The sequence below is a fragment of the Hemiscyllium ocellatum genome, chromosome 23 (assembly GCF_020745735.1).
Source record: "Hemiscyllium ocellatum isolate sHemOce1 chromosome 23, sHemOce1.pat.X.cur, whole genome shotgun sequence".
Classification (NCBI taxonomy): Eukaryota; Metazoa; Chordata; class Chondrichthyes; order Orectolobiformes; family Hemiscylliidae; genus Hemiscyllium; species Hemiscyllium ocellatum.
The window spans coordinates 23,584,421-23,598,879 of record NC_083423.1 but is presented as its reverse complement, the minus strand read 5'-3'; positions in this window follow the sequence as shown (position 1 = coordinate 23,598,879).

Sequence of the window (14,459 nt, the reverse complement as noted above, 5' to 3'; positions counted from 1 at the left end):
CATCTATTGCATCCGCTGCACCCGATGTGGCCTCCTCTATATTGGTGAGACAGGCCGCTTACTTGCAGAACGCTTCAGAGAACACCTCCGGGCAGCCCGAACCAACCAACCCAATCACCCCGTGGCTCAACACTTTAACTCTCCCTCCCACTCCACCGAGGACATGCAGGTCCTTGGACTCCTCCACCGGCAGAACACAACAACACGACGGCTGGAGGAAGAGCGCCTCATCTTCCGCCTGGGAACCCTCCAACCACAAGGGATGAATTCAGATTTCTCCAGTTTCTTCATTTCCCCTCCCCCCACCTTGTCTCAGTCGGTTCCCTCAACTCAGCACCGCCCTCCTAACCTGCAATCCTCTTCCTGACCTCTCCGCCCCCACCCCACTCCGGCCTATCACCCTCACCTTGACCTCCTTCCACCTATCCCACCTCCATCGCCCCTCCCCCTAGTCCCTCCTCCCTACCTTTTATCTTAGCCTGCTTGGCTCTCTCTCTTATTCCTGATGAAGGGCTTATGCTCGAAACGTCGAATTCTCTATTCCTGAGATGCTGCCTGGCCTGCTATTCTCCCTCTGATCACTGTACACTGGACAGTGATCGGGAACTGGGATCTAGGGTGATCTACTTTCTCTCTGATCATTGTACAGTGGATAGCCGATCGAGAACATGTATCCAGAGTCTCCTCCTCTCACTCTGATCATTGTACACTGGACAGTGACCAGGTGCAGGGATCCAGTGTGCTTTATTCTCTCTCTGATCATTGTACACTGGACAGTGATCGGAACAGGGACCAAGGGTGATGTATCCTTTCTCTCTGATCATTGTACACTGGACATAGATCAGGAACAGAGATCCAGTGTACTGAATTCTCTCTCGGATCATTGTACACTGGACAGTGATCGAGAACAGGGATCCAAGGTGATCTCTTCACTTTCTGAATATTGTACACTGGACAGTGAGCAGGGACAGGGATCCAGTGGGATGTATTCTCTCTCTGATCATTGTACACTGGATAGTGATCGAGAACATATATCGAGAGTCATCTCCTCTCACTCTGATCATTGTACACTGGACAGTGATCTGGAATAGGGATCCAGGGTGATCTCCTCTCTCTCTGATCATCTTACACTGGACAGTGATCTGGAACAGGGATCCAGGGTGATCTCCACTCTCTCTGATCATTGTACACTGGACATAGATCAGGCACAGGGATACAGTGTACTGTATTCTCTCTCTGATCATTGTACACTCGACAGTGACCAGGTGCAGGAATCCAGTGTGCTGTATTCTCTCTCTGATCATTGTACACTGGACAGTGATCTGGAACTGGGATCCAGTGGGATGTATTCTCTCTCTGATCATTGTACACTGGATAGTGATCGAGAACATGTAGCGAGAGTCATCTCCTCTCACTCTGATCATTGTACACTGGACAGTGATCTGGGACAGGGATCCAGGGTGATCTCCTCTCTCTCTGATCATCTTACACTGGACAGTGATCTGGAACAGGGATCCAGGGTGATCTCCACTCTCTCTGATCATTGTACACTGGACAGTGACCAGGTGCAGGGATCCAGTGTGCTGTATTCTCTCTCTGATCATTGTACACTGGACAGTGATCTGGAACTGGGATCCAGGGTGATCTCCTCTCTGATCATTGTACACTGGACAGTGATCAGGAACAGGGATCCAGGGTGATCTCTCATCTCTCGCAGATCATTGTACAATTGGACAGTGATCAGGAGGAGGGATCCAGGGTGATCTAACCTCTCTCTGATCATTGTACTCTGCACAGTGATCAGGAACAGGGATCCAATCTGATGTATTCTCCCTCTGATCACTGTACACTGGACAGTGATCGGGAACTGAGATCTAGGGTGATCTCCTTTCTCTCTGATCATTGTACAGTGGATAGCCGATCGAGAACATGTATCCAGAGTCTCCTCCTCTCACTCTGATCATTGTACAGTGGACAGTGATCTGGAACAGGGATCCAGTCTGATGTATTCTCTCTCTGATCATTGCACACTGGACAGTGATCGGAACAGGGATCCAGGGTGATGTATCCTTTCTCTCTGATCATTGTACACTGGACATAGATCAGGAACAGAGATCCAGTGTACTGAATTCTCTCTCGGATCATTGTACACTGGACAGTGATCTGGGACAGGAATCCAGGGTGATCTCCTCTCTCTCTGATCATCTTACACTGGACAGTGATCTGGGACAGGGATCCAGGGTGATCTCCTCGAACATATATCGAGAGTCATCTCCTCTCACTCTGATCATTGTACACTGGACAGTGATCTGGAATAGGGATCCAGGGTGATCTCCTCTCTCTCTGATCATCTTACACTGGACAGTGATCTGGAACAGGGATCCAGGGTGATCTCCACTCTCTCTGATCATTGTACACTGGACAGTGACCAGGTGCAGGAATCCAGTGTGCTGTATTCTCTCTCTGATCATTGTACACTGGCCAGTGATCTGGAACTGGGATCCAGTGGGATGTATTCTCTCTCTGATCATTGTACACTGGATAGTGATCGAGAACATGTAGCGAGAGTCATCTCCTCTCACTCTGATCATTGTACACTGGACAGTGATCTGGGACAGGGATCCAGGGTGATCTCCTCTCTCTCTGATCATCTTACACTGGACAGTGATCTGGAACAGGGATCCAGGGTGATCTCCACTCTCTCTGATCATTGTACACTGGACAGTGACCAGGTGCAGGGATCCAGTGTGCTGTATTCTCTCTCTGATCATTGTACACTGGACAGTGATCTGGAACTGGGATCCAGGGTGATCTCCTCTCTGATCATTGTACACTGGACAGTGATCAGGAACAGGGATCCAAGGTGATCTCTCATCTCTCGCAGATCATTGTACAATTGGACAGTGATCAGGAGGAGGGATCCAGGGTGATCTAACCTCTCTCTGATCATTGTACTCTGCACAGTGATCAGGAACAGGGATCCAATCTGATGTATTCTCCCTCTGATCACTGTACACTGGACAGTGATCGGGAACTGAGATCTAGGGTGATCTCCTTTCTCTCTGATCATTGTACAGTGGATAGCCGATCGAGAACATGTATCCAGAGTCTCCTCCTCTCACTCTGATCATTGTACAGTGGACAGTGATCTGGAACAGGGATCCAGTCTGATGTATTCTCTCTCTGATCATTGCACACTGGACAGTGATCGGAACAGGGATCCAGGGTGATGTATCCTTTCTCTCTGATCATTGTACACTGGACATAGATCAGGAACAGAGATCCAGTGTACTGAATTCTCTCTCGGATCATTGTACACTGGACAGTGATCTGGGACAGGAATCCAGGGTGATCTCCTCTCTCTCTGATCATCTTACACTGGACAGTGATCTGGGACAGGGATCCAGGGTGATCTCCTCGAACATATATCGAGAGTCATCTCCTCTCACTCTGATCATTGTACACTGGACAGTGATCTGGAATAGGGATCCAGGGTGATCTCCTCTCTCTCTGATCATCTTACACTGGACAGTGATCTGGAACAGGGATCCAGGGTGATCTCCACTCTCTCTGATCATTGTACACTGGACAGTGACCAGGTGCAGGAATCCAGTGTGCTGTATTCTCTCTCTGATCATTGTACACTGGACAGTGATCTGGAACTGGGATCCAGTGGGATGTATTCTCTCTCTGATCATTGTACACTGGATAGTGATCGAGAACATGTAGCGAGAGTCATCTCCTCTCACTCTGATCATTGTACACTGGACAGTGATCTGGGACAGGAATCCAGGGTGATCTCCTCTCTCTCTGATCATCTTACACTGGACAGTGATCTGGGACAGGGATCCAGGGTGATCTCCTCGAACATATATCGAGAGTCATCTCCTCTCACTCTGATCATTGTACACTGGACAGTGATCTGGGACAGGGATCCAGGGTGATCTCCTCTCTCTCTGATCATCTTACACTGGACAGTGATCTGGAACAGGGATACCAGGGTGATCTCCACTCTCTCTGATCATTGTACACTGGACAGTGACCAGGTGCAGGGATCCAGTGTGCTGTATTCTCTCTCTGATCATTGTACACTGGACAGTGATCTGGAACTGGGATCCAGGGTGATCTCCTCTCTGATCATTGTACACTGGACAGTGATCAGGAACAGGGGTCCAGGGTGATCTCTCATCTCTCGCAGATCATTGTACAATTGGACAGTGATCAGGAGGAGGGATCCAGGGTGATCTAACCTCTCTCTGATCATTGTACTCTGCACAGTGATCAGGAACAGGGATCCAATCTGATGTATTCACCCTCTGATCACTGTACACTGGACAGTGATCGGGAACTGGGATCTAGGGTGATCTCCTTTCTCTCTGATCATTGTACAGTGGATATCCGATCGAGAACATGTATCCAGAGTCTCCTCCTCTCACTCTGATCATTGTACAGTGGACAGTGATCTGGAACAGGGATCCAGTCTGATGTATTCTCTCTCTGATCATTGCACACTGGACAGTGATCGGAACAGGGATCCAGGGTGATGTATCCTTTCTCTCTGATCATTGTACACTGGACATAGATCAGGAACAGAGATCCAGTGTACTGAATTCTCTCTCGGATCATTGTACACTGGACAGTGATCGAGAACAGGGATCCAAGGTGATCTCTTCACTTTCTGAATATTGTACACTGGACAGTGAGCATGGGCAGGGATCCAGTGTGCTGTATTCTCTATTTCTGATCATTGTACACAAGACAGTGATCGAGAACAGGGATCTAGGGAGATCTCTTCACTCTCTGATCATTGTACACTAGACAGTGATCAGGAACAGGGATCCAGTGGGATGTATTCTCTCTCTGATCATTGTACACTGGATAGTGATCGAGAACATGTATCGAGAGTCATCTCCTCTCTCTCTGATCATTGTACACTGGACAGTGATCTGGAACTGGGATCCATGGTGATCACCTCTCTGATCATTGTACACTGGACAGTGATCAGAAACAGAGATCCAGCGTGATCTGCTCTCTGATCATTGTACACTGGGCAGTGATTGGAAATAGGGATCCAGGGAGATCTCTGCCCTCTCTGTGATCATTGCACACTGGACAGTGATCGGATTAGGGATCCAGGGTGATCTATCCTCTCTCTCTGATCATTGTACACTGCACAGTGATCAGGAACAGGGATCCAGTCTGATGTATTCTCCCTCTGATCACTGTACACTGTACAGTGATCGGGAACTGGGATCTAGGGTGATCTCCTTTCTCTCTGATCATTGTACACTGGATAGCTGATCGAGAACATGTATCCAGAGTCTCCTCATCTCCCTCTGATCATTGTACACTGGACAATGATCTGGAACAGGGATCCAGTCAGATGTATTCTCTCTCTGATCATTGTACACTGGACAGTGATCGGGGACTGGGATCTAGGGTGATATCCTCTTTTTCTGATCATAGTGTACAATGATCAGGAAAAGGGATCCAGTGTGATCTATGCTCTCTCTCTCTCTGATCATTGTACACTGGACAGTGGTCAGGAACAGAGATCCAGGGTGATCTGCTTTCTCTCTGACCATTGTACACTAAAGAGTAATCGGGAACAGGGATCAAGGGGGATCTCACTCCTCTCTCTGATCTTTGTACACTGGACAGTGATCAGGAACAAAGATCCAGGGTGATCTCCTCTCTCTCTCTGATCATTGTATACTGGACAGTGATTAGGAACAGGGATCCAGGGTGATCTCTTTTCTTTCTGATCATTTTGCACTGGTCAGTGATTGTGATCATGGATCCAGGGTGATCTCTCCTCTCTCGCAGATCATTGTACATTGGACAGTGATCCAGAATAGGGATCCAGGGTGATCTATCCTCTCTCTCTGATCATTGTACACTGGACAGTGATCAGGAACAGAGATCCAGGGCTATCTCGCCTCTCTCTCTCTGATCATTGTAAACTGGGCAGTGTTCAGGAACAGAGATCCACCGTGATCTCTCCTCTCTCTCTCTGATCATTGCAAACTGGACAGTGATCAGGAACAGGGATCCAGGGTGATCTCCTCTCCGCTCCATTCCCTCCGCTCCAATCCCAACCTCACCATCAAACCCGCAGACAAGGGAGGCGCGGTGGTAGTTTGGCGCACTGACCTTTATACCGCTGAAGCCAAACGCCAGCTCGCAGACGCCTCCTCTTATCGCCCCCTTGACCACGACCCCACCTCCCACCACCAAACCATCATCTCCCAGACCATCCAGGACCTCATCACCTCAGGGGATCTCCCATCCACCGCCTCCAACCTCATAGTCCCACAACCCCGCACCGCCCGTTTCTACCTCCTGCCCAAAATCCACAAACCTGCCTGCCCCGGCCGACCCATTGTCTCAGCCTGCTCCTGCCCCACCAAACTCATCTCCCAATACCTCGACACGGTTCTATCCCCTTTAGTCCAAGAACTCCCCACCTACGTTCGGGACACCACCCACGCCCTCCACCTCCTCCAGGATTTTCGCTTCCCCGGTCCCCAACGCCTTATTTTCACTATGGACATCCAGTCCCTGTACACCTCCATCCCCCATCACGAAGGACTCAAAGCCCTCCGCTTCTTCCTTTCCCGCTGCACCAACCAGTACCCTTCCACTGACACCCTCCTTCGACTGACTGAACTGGTCCTCACCCTGAATAACTTCTCTTTTCAATCCTCCCACTTCCTCCAAACTAAAGGAGTTGCCATGGGCACCCGCATGGGCCCCAGCTATGCCTGCCTCTTCGTAGGATATGTGGAACAGTCCATCTTCCGCAACTACACTGGCACCACCCCCCACCTTTTCCTCCGCTACATCGATGACTGTATCGGCGCTGCCTCGTGCTCCCACGAGGAGGTTGAACAGTTCATCAACTTTACTAACACCTTCCATCCCGACCTGAAATTCACCTGGACTGTCTCAGACTCCTCCCTCCCCTTCCTAGACCTTTCCATTTCTATCTCGGGCGACCGACTCAACACAGACATCTATTATAAACCGACTGACTCCCACAGCTACCTGGACTACACCTCCTCCCACCCTGCCCCCTGTAAAAACGCCACCCCATATTCCCAATTCCTTCGTCTCCGCCGCATCTGCTCCCAGGAGGACCAATTCCAACACCGCACAGCCCAGATGGCCTCCTTCTTCAAGGACCGCAGATTCCCCCCAGACGTGATCGACGATGCCCTCCACCGCAACTCCTCCACTTCCCGCTCCTCCGCCCTTGAGCCCCGCTCCTCCAACCGCCACCAAAGACAGAACCCCACTGGTTCTCACCTACCACCCCACCAACCTCCGCATACAACGTATCATCTGCCGCCATTTCCGCCACCTCCAAACGGACCCCACCACCAAGGATATATTTCCCTCCCCTCCCCTATCAGCGTTCCGCAAGGACCACTCCCTTCGTGACTCCCTCGTCAGATCCACACCCCCCACCAACCCAACCTCCACCCCCGGCACCTTCCCCTGCAACTGCAGGAAATGTAAAACTTGCGCCCACACCTCCTCCCTCACTTCCCTTCAAGGCCCCAAGGGATCCTTCCATATCCGCCACAAGTTCACCTGTACCTCCACACACATCATCTATTGCATCCGCTGCACCCGATGTGGCCTCCTCTATATTGGTGAGACAGGCCGCTTACTTGCAGAACGCTTCAGAGAACACCTCCGGGCAGCCCGAACCAACCAACCCAATCACCCCGTGGCTCAACACTTTAACTCTCCCTCCCACTCCACCGAGGACATGCAGGTCCTTGGACTCCTCCACCGGCAGAACACAACTACACGACGGCTGGAGGAAGAGCGCCTCATCTTCCGCCTGGGAACCCTCCAACCACAAGGTATGAATTCAGATTTCTCCAGTTTCCTCATTTCCCCTCCCCCCACCTTGTCTCAGTCGGTTCCCTCAACTCAGCACCGCCCTCCTAACCTGCAATCCTCTTCCTGACCTCTCCGCCCCCACCCCACTCCGGCCTATCACCCTCACCTTGACCTCCTTCCACCTATCCCACCTCCATCGCCCCTCCCCCTAGTCCCTCCTCCCTACCTTTTATCTTAGCCTGCTTGGCTCTCTCTCTTATTCCTGATGAAGGGCTTATGCTCGAAACGTCGAATTCTCTATTCCTGAGATGCTGCCTGGCCTGCTATTCTCCCTCTGATCACTGTACACTGGACAGTGATCGGGAACTGGGATCTAGGGTGATCTACTTTCTCTCTGATCATTGTACAGTGGATAGCCGATCGAGAACATGTATCCAGAGTCTCCTCCTCTCACTCTGATCATTGTACACTGGACAGTGACCAGGTGCAGGGATCCAGTGTGCTTTATTCTCTCTCTGATCATTGTACACTGGACAGTGATCGGAACAGGGACCAAGGGTGATGTATCCTTTCTCTCTGATCATTGTACACTGGACATAGATCAGGAACAGAGATCCAGTGTACTGAATTCTCTCTCGGATCATTGTACACTGGACAGTGATCGAGAACAGGGATCCAAGGTGATCTCTTCACTTTCTGAATATTGTACACTGGACAGTGAGCAGGGACAGGGATCCAGTGGGATGTATTCTCTCTCTGATCATTGTACACTGGATAGTGATCGAGAACATATATCGAGAGTCATCTCCTCTCACTCTGATCATTGTACACTGGACAGTGATCTGGAATAGGGATCCAGGGTGATCTCCTCTCTCTCTGATCATCTTACACTGGACAGTGATCTGGAACAGGGATCCAGGGTGATCTCCACTCTCTCTGATCATTGTACACTGGACATAGATCAGGCACAGGGATACAGTGTACTGTATTCTCTCTCTGATCATTGTACACTGGACAGTGATCTGGAACTGGGATCCAGTGGGATGTATTCTCTCTCTGATCATTGTACACTGGATAGTGATCGAGAACATGTAGCGAGAGTCATCTCCTCTCACTCTGATCATTGTACACTGGACAGTGATCTGGGACAGGGATCCAGGGTGATCTCCTCTCTCTCTGATCATCTTACACTGGACAGTGATCTGGAACAGGGATCCAGGGTGATCTCCACTCTCTCTGATCATTGTACACTGGACAGTGACCAGGTGCAGGGATCCAGTGTGCTGTATTCTCTCTCTGATCATTGTACACTGGACAGTGATCTGGAACTGGGATCCAGGGTGATCTCCTCTCTGATCATTGTACACTGGACAGTGATCAGGAACAGGGATCCAGGGTGATCTCTCATCTCTCGCAGATCATTGTACAATTGGACAGTGATCAGGAGGAGGGATCCAGGGTGATCTAACCTCTCTCTGATCATTGTACTCTGCACAGTGATCAGGAACAGGGATCCAATCTGATGTATTCTCCCTCTGATCACTGTACACTGGACAGTGATCGGGAACTGAGATCTCGGGTGATCTCCTTTCTCTCTGATCATTGTACAGTGGATAGCCGATCGAGAACATGTATCCAGAGTCTCCTCCTCTCACTCTGATCATTGTACAGTGGACAGTGATCTGGAACAGGGATCCAGTCTGATGTATTCTCTCTCTGATCATTGCACACTGGACAGTGATCGGAACAGGGATCCAGGGTGATGTATCCTTTCTCTCTGATCATTGTACACTGGACATAGATCAGGAACAGAGATCCAGTGTACTGAATTCTCTCTCGGATCATTGTACACTGGACAGTGATCTGGGACAGGAATCCAGGGTGATCTCCTCTCTCTCTGATCATCTTACACTGGACAGTGATCTGGGACAGGGATCCAGGGTGATCTCCTCGAACATATATCGAGAGTCATCTCCTCTCACTCTGATCATTGTACACTGGACAGTGATCTGGAATAGGGATCCAGGGTGATCTCCTCTCTCTCTGATCATCTTACACTGGACAGTGATCTGGAACAGGGATCCAGGGTGATCTCCACTCTCTCTGATCATTGTACACTGGACAGTGACCAGGTGCAGGAATCCAGTGTGCTGTATTCTCTCTCTGATCATTGTACACTGGCCAGTGATCTGGAACTGGGATCCAGTGGGATGTATTCTCTCTCTGATCATTGTACACTGGATAGTGATCGAGAACATGTAGCGAGAGTCATCTCCTCTCACTCTGATCATTGTACACTGGACAGTGATCTGGGACAGGGATCCAGGGTGATCTCCTCTCTCTCTGATCATCTTACACTGGACAGTGATCTGGAACAGGGATCCAGGGTGATCTCCACTCTCTCTGATCATTGTACACTGGACAGTGACCAGGTGCAGGGATCCAGTGTGCTGTATTCTCTCTCTGATCATTGTACACTGGACAGTGATCTGGAACTGGGATCCAGGGTGATCTCCTCTCTGATCATTGTACACTGGACAGTGATCAGGAACAGGGATCCAAGGTGATCTCTCATCTCTCGCAGATCATTGTACAATTGGACAGTGATCAGGAGGAGGGATCCAGGGTGATCTAACCTCTCTCTGATCATTGTACTCTGCACAGTGATCAGGAACAGGGATCCAATCTGATGTATTCTCCCTCTGATCACTGTACACTGGACAGTGATCGGGAACTGAGATCTAGGGTGATCTCCTTTCTCTCTGATCATTGTACAGTGGATAGCCGATCGAGAACATGTATCCAGAGTCTCCTCCTCTCACTCTGATCATTGTACAGTGGACAGTGATCTGGAACAGGGATCCAGTCTGATGTATTCTCTCTCTGATCATTGCACACTGGACAGTGATCGGAACAGGGATCCAGGGTGATGTATCCTTTCTCTCTGATCATTGTACACTGGACATAGATCAGGAACAGAGATCCAGTGTACTGAATTCTCTCTCGGATCATTGTACACTGGACAGTGATCTGGGACAGGAATCCAGGGTGATCTCCTCTCTCTCTGATCATCTTACACTGGACAGTGATCTGGGACAGGGATCCAGGGTGATCTCCTCGAACATATATCGAGAGTCATCTCCTCTCACTCTGATCATTGTACACTGGACAGTGATCTGGAATAGGGATCCAGGGTGATCTCCTCTCTCTCTGATCATCTTACACTGGACAGTGATCTGGAACAGGGATCCAGGGTGATCTCCACTCTCTCTGATCATTGTACACTGGACAGTGACCAGGTGCAGGAATCCAGTGTGCTGTATTCTCTCTCTGATCATTGTACACTGGCCAGTGATCTGGAACTGGGATCCAGTGGGATGTATTCTCTCTCTGATCATTGTACACTGGATAGTGATCGAGAACATGTAGCGAGAGTCATCTCCTCTCACTCTGATCATTGTACACTGGACAGTGATCTGGGACAGGGATCCAGGGTGATCTCCTCTCTCTCTGATCATCTTACACTGGACAGTGATCTGGAACAGGGATCCAGGGTGATCTCCACTCTCTCTGATCATTGTACACTGGACAGTGACCAGGTGCAGGGATCCAGTGTGCTGTATTCTCTCTCTGATCATTGTACACTGGACAGTGATCTGGAACTGGGATCCAGGGTGATCTCCTCTCTGATCATTGTACACTGGACAGTGATCAGGAACAGGGATCCAAGGTGATCTCTCATCTCTCGCAGATCATTGTACAATTGGACAGTGATCAGGAGGAGGGATCCAGGGTGATCTAACCTCTCTCTGATCATTGTACTCTGCACAGTGATCAGGAACAGGGATCCAATCTGATGTATTCTCCCTCTGATCACTGTACACTGGACAGTGATCGGGAACTGAGATCTAGGGTGATCTCCTTTCTCTCTGATCATTGTACAGTGGATAGCCGATCGAGAACATGTATCCAGAGTCTCCTCCTCTCACTCTGATCATTGTACAGTGGACAGTGATCTGGAACAGGGATCCAGTCTGATGTATTCTCTCTCTGATCATTGCACACTGGACAGTGATCGGAACAGGGATCCAGGGTGATGTATCCTTTCTCTCTGATCATTGTACACTGGACATAGATCAGGAACAGAGATCCAGTGTACTGAATTCTCTCTCGGATCATTGTACACTGGACAGTGATCTGGGACAGGAATCCAGGGTGATCTCCTCTCTCTCTGATCATCTTACACTGGACAGTGATCTGGGACAGGGATCCAGGGTGATCTCCTCGAACATATATCGAGAGTCATCTCCTCTCACTCTGATCATTGTACACTGGACAGTGATCTGGAATAGGGATCCAGGGTGATCTCCTCTCTCTCTGATCATCTTACACTGGACAGTGATCTGGAACAGGGATCCAGGGTGATCTCCACTCTCTCTGATCATTGTACACTGGACAGTGACCAGGTGCAGGAATCCAGTGTGCTGTATTCTCTCTCTGATCATTGTACACTGGCCAGTGATCTGGAACTGGGATCCAGTGGGATGTATTCTCTCTCTGATCATTGTACACTGGATAGTGATCGAGAACATGTAGCGAGAGTCATCTCCTCTCACTCTGATCATTGTACACTGGACAGTGATCTGGGACAGGGATCCAGGGTGATCTCCTCTCTCTCTGATCATCTTACACTGGACAGTGATCTGGAACAGGGATCCAGGGTGATCTCCACTCTCTCTGATCATTGTACACTGGACAGTGACCAGGTGCAGGGATCCAGTGTGCTGTATTCTCTCTCTGATCATTGTACACTGGACAGTGATCTGGAACTGGGATCCAGGGTGATCTCCTCTCTGATCATTGTACACTGGACAGTGATCAGGAACAGGGATCCAAGGTGATCTCTCATCTCTCGCAGATCATTGTACAATTGGACAGTGATCAGGAGGAGGGATCCAGGGTGATCTAACCTCTCTCTGATCATTGTACTCTGCACAGTGATCAGGAACAGGGATCCAATCTGATGTATTCTCCCTCTGATCACTGTACACTGGACAGTGATCGGGAACTGAGATCTAGGGTGATCTCCTTTCTCTCTGATCATTGTACAGTGGATAGCCGATCGAGAACATGTATCCAGAGTCTCCTCCTCTCACTCTGATCATTGTACAGTGGACAGTGATCTGGAACAGGGATCCAGTCTGATGTATTCTCTCTCTGATCATTGCACACTGGACAGTGATCGGAACAGGGATCCAGGGTGATGTATCCTTTCTCTCTGATCATTGTACACTGGACATAGATCAGGAACAGAGATCCAGTGTACTGAATTCTCTCTCGGATCATTGTACACTGGACAGTGATCTGGGACAGGAATCCAGGGTGATCTCCTCTCTCTCTGATCATCTTACACTGGACAGTGATCTGGGACAGGGATCCAGGGTGATCTCCTCGAACATATATCGAGAGTCATCTCCTCTCACTCTGATCATTGTACACTGGACAGTGATCTGGAATAGGGATCCAGGGTGATCTCCTCTCTCTCTGATCATCTTACACTGGACAGTGATCTGGAACAGGGATCCAGGGTGATCTCCACTCTCTCTGATCATTGTACACTGGACAGTGACCAGGTGCAGGAATCCAGTGTGCTGTATTCTCTCTCTGATCATTGTACACTGGACAGTGATCTGGAACTGGGATCCAGTGGGATGTATTCTCTCTCTGATCATTGTACACTGGATAGTGATCGAGAACATGTAGCGAGAGTCATCTCCTCTCACTCTGATCATTGTACACTGGACAGTGATCTGGGACAGGGATCCAGGGTGATCTCCTCTCTCTCTGATCATCTTACACTGGACAGTGATCTGGAACAGGGATACCAGGGTGATCTCCACTCTCTCTGATCATTGTACACTGGACAGTGACCAGGTGCAGGGATCCAGTGTGCTGTATTCTCTCTCTGATCATTGTACACTGGACAGTGATCTGGAACTGGGATCCAGGGTGATCTCCTCTCTGATCATTGTACACTGGACAGTGATCAGGAACAGGGGTCCAGGGTGATCTCTCATCTCTCGCAGATCATTGTACAATTGGACAGTGATCAGGAGGAGGGATCCAGGGTGATCTAACCTCTCTCTGATCATTGTACTCTGCACAGTGATCAGGAACAGGGATCCAATCTGATGTATTCACCCTCTGATCACTGTACACTGGACAGTGATCGGGAAGTGGGATCTCGGGTGATCTCCTTTCTCTCTGATCATTGTACAGTGGATATCCGATCGAGAACATGTATCCAGAGTCTCCTCCTCTCACTCTGATCATTGTACAGTGGACAGTGATCTGGAACAGGGATCCAGTCTGATGTATTCTCTCTCTGATCATTGCACACTGGACAGTGATCGGAACAGGGATCCAGGGTGATGTATCCTTTCTCTCTGATCATTGTACACTGGACATAGATCAGGAACAGAGATCCAGTGTACTGAATTCTCTCTCGGATCATTGTACACTGGACAGTGATCGAGAACAGGGATCCAAGGTGATCTCTTCACTTTCTGAATATTGTACACTGGACAGTGAGCATGGGCAGGGAT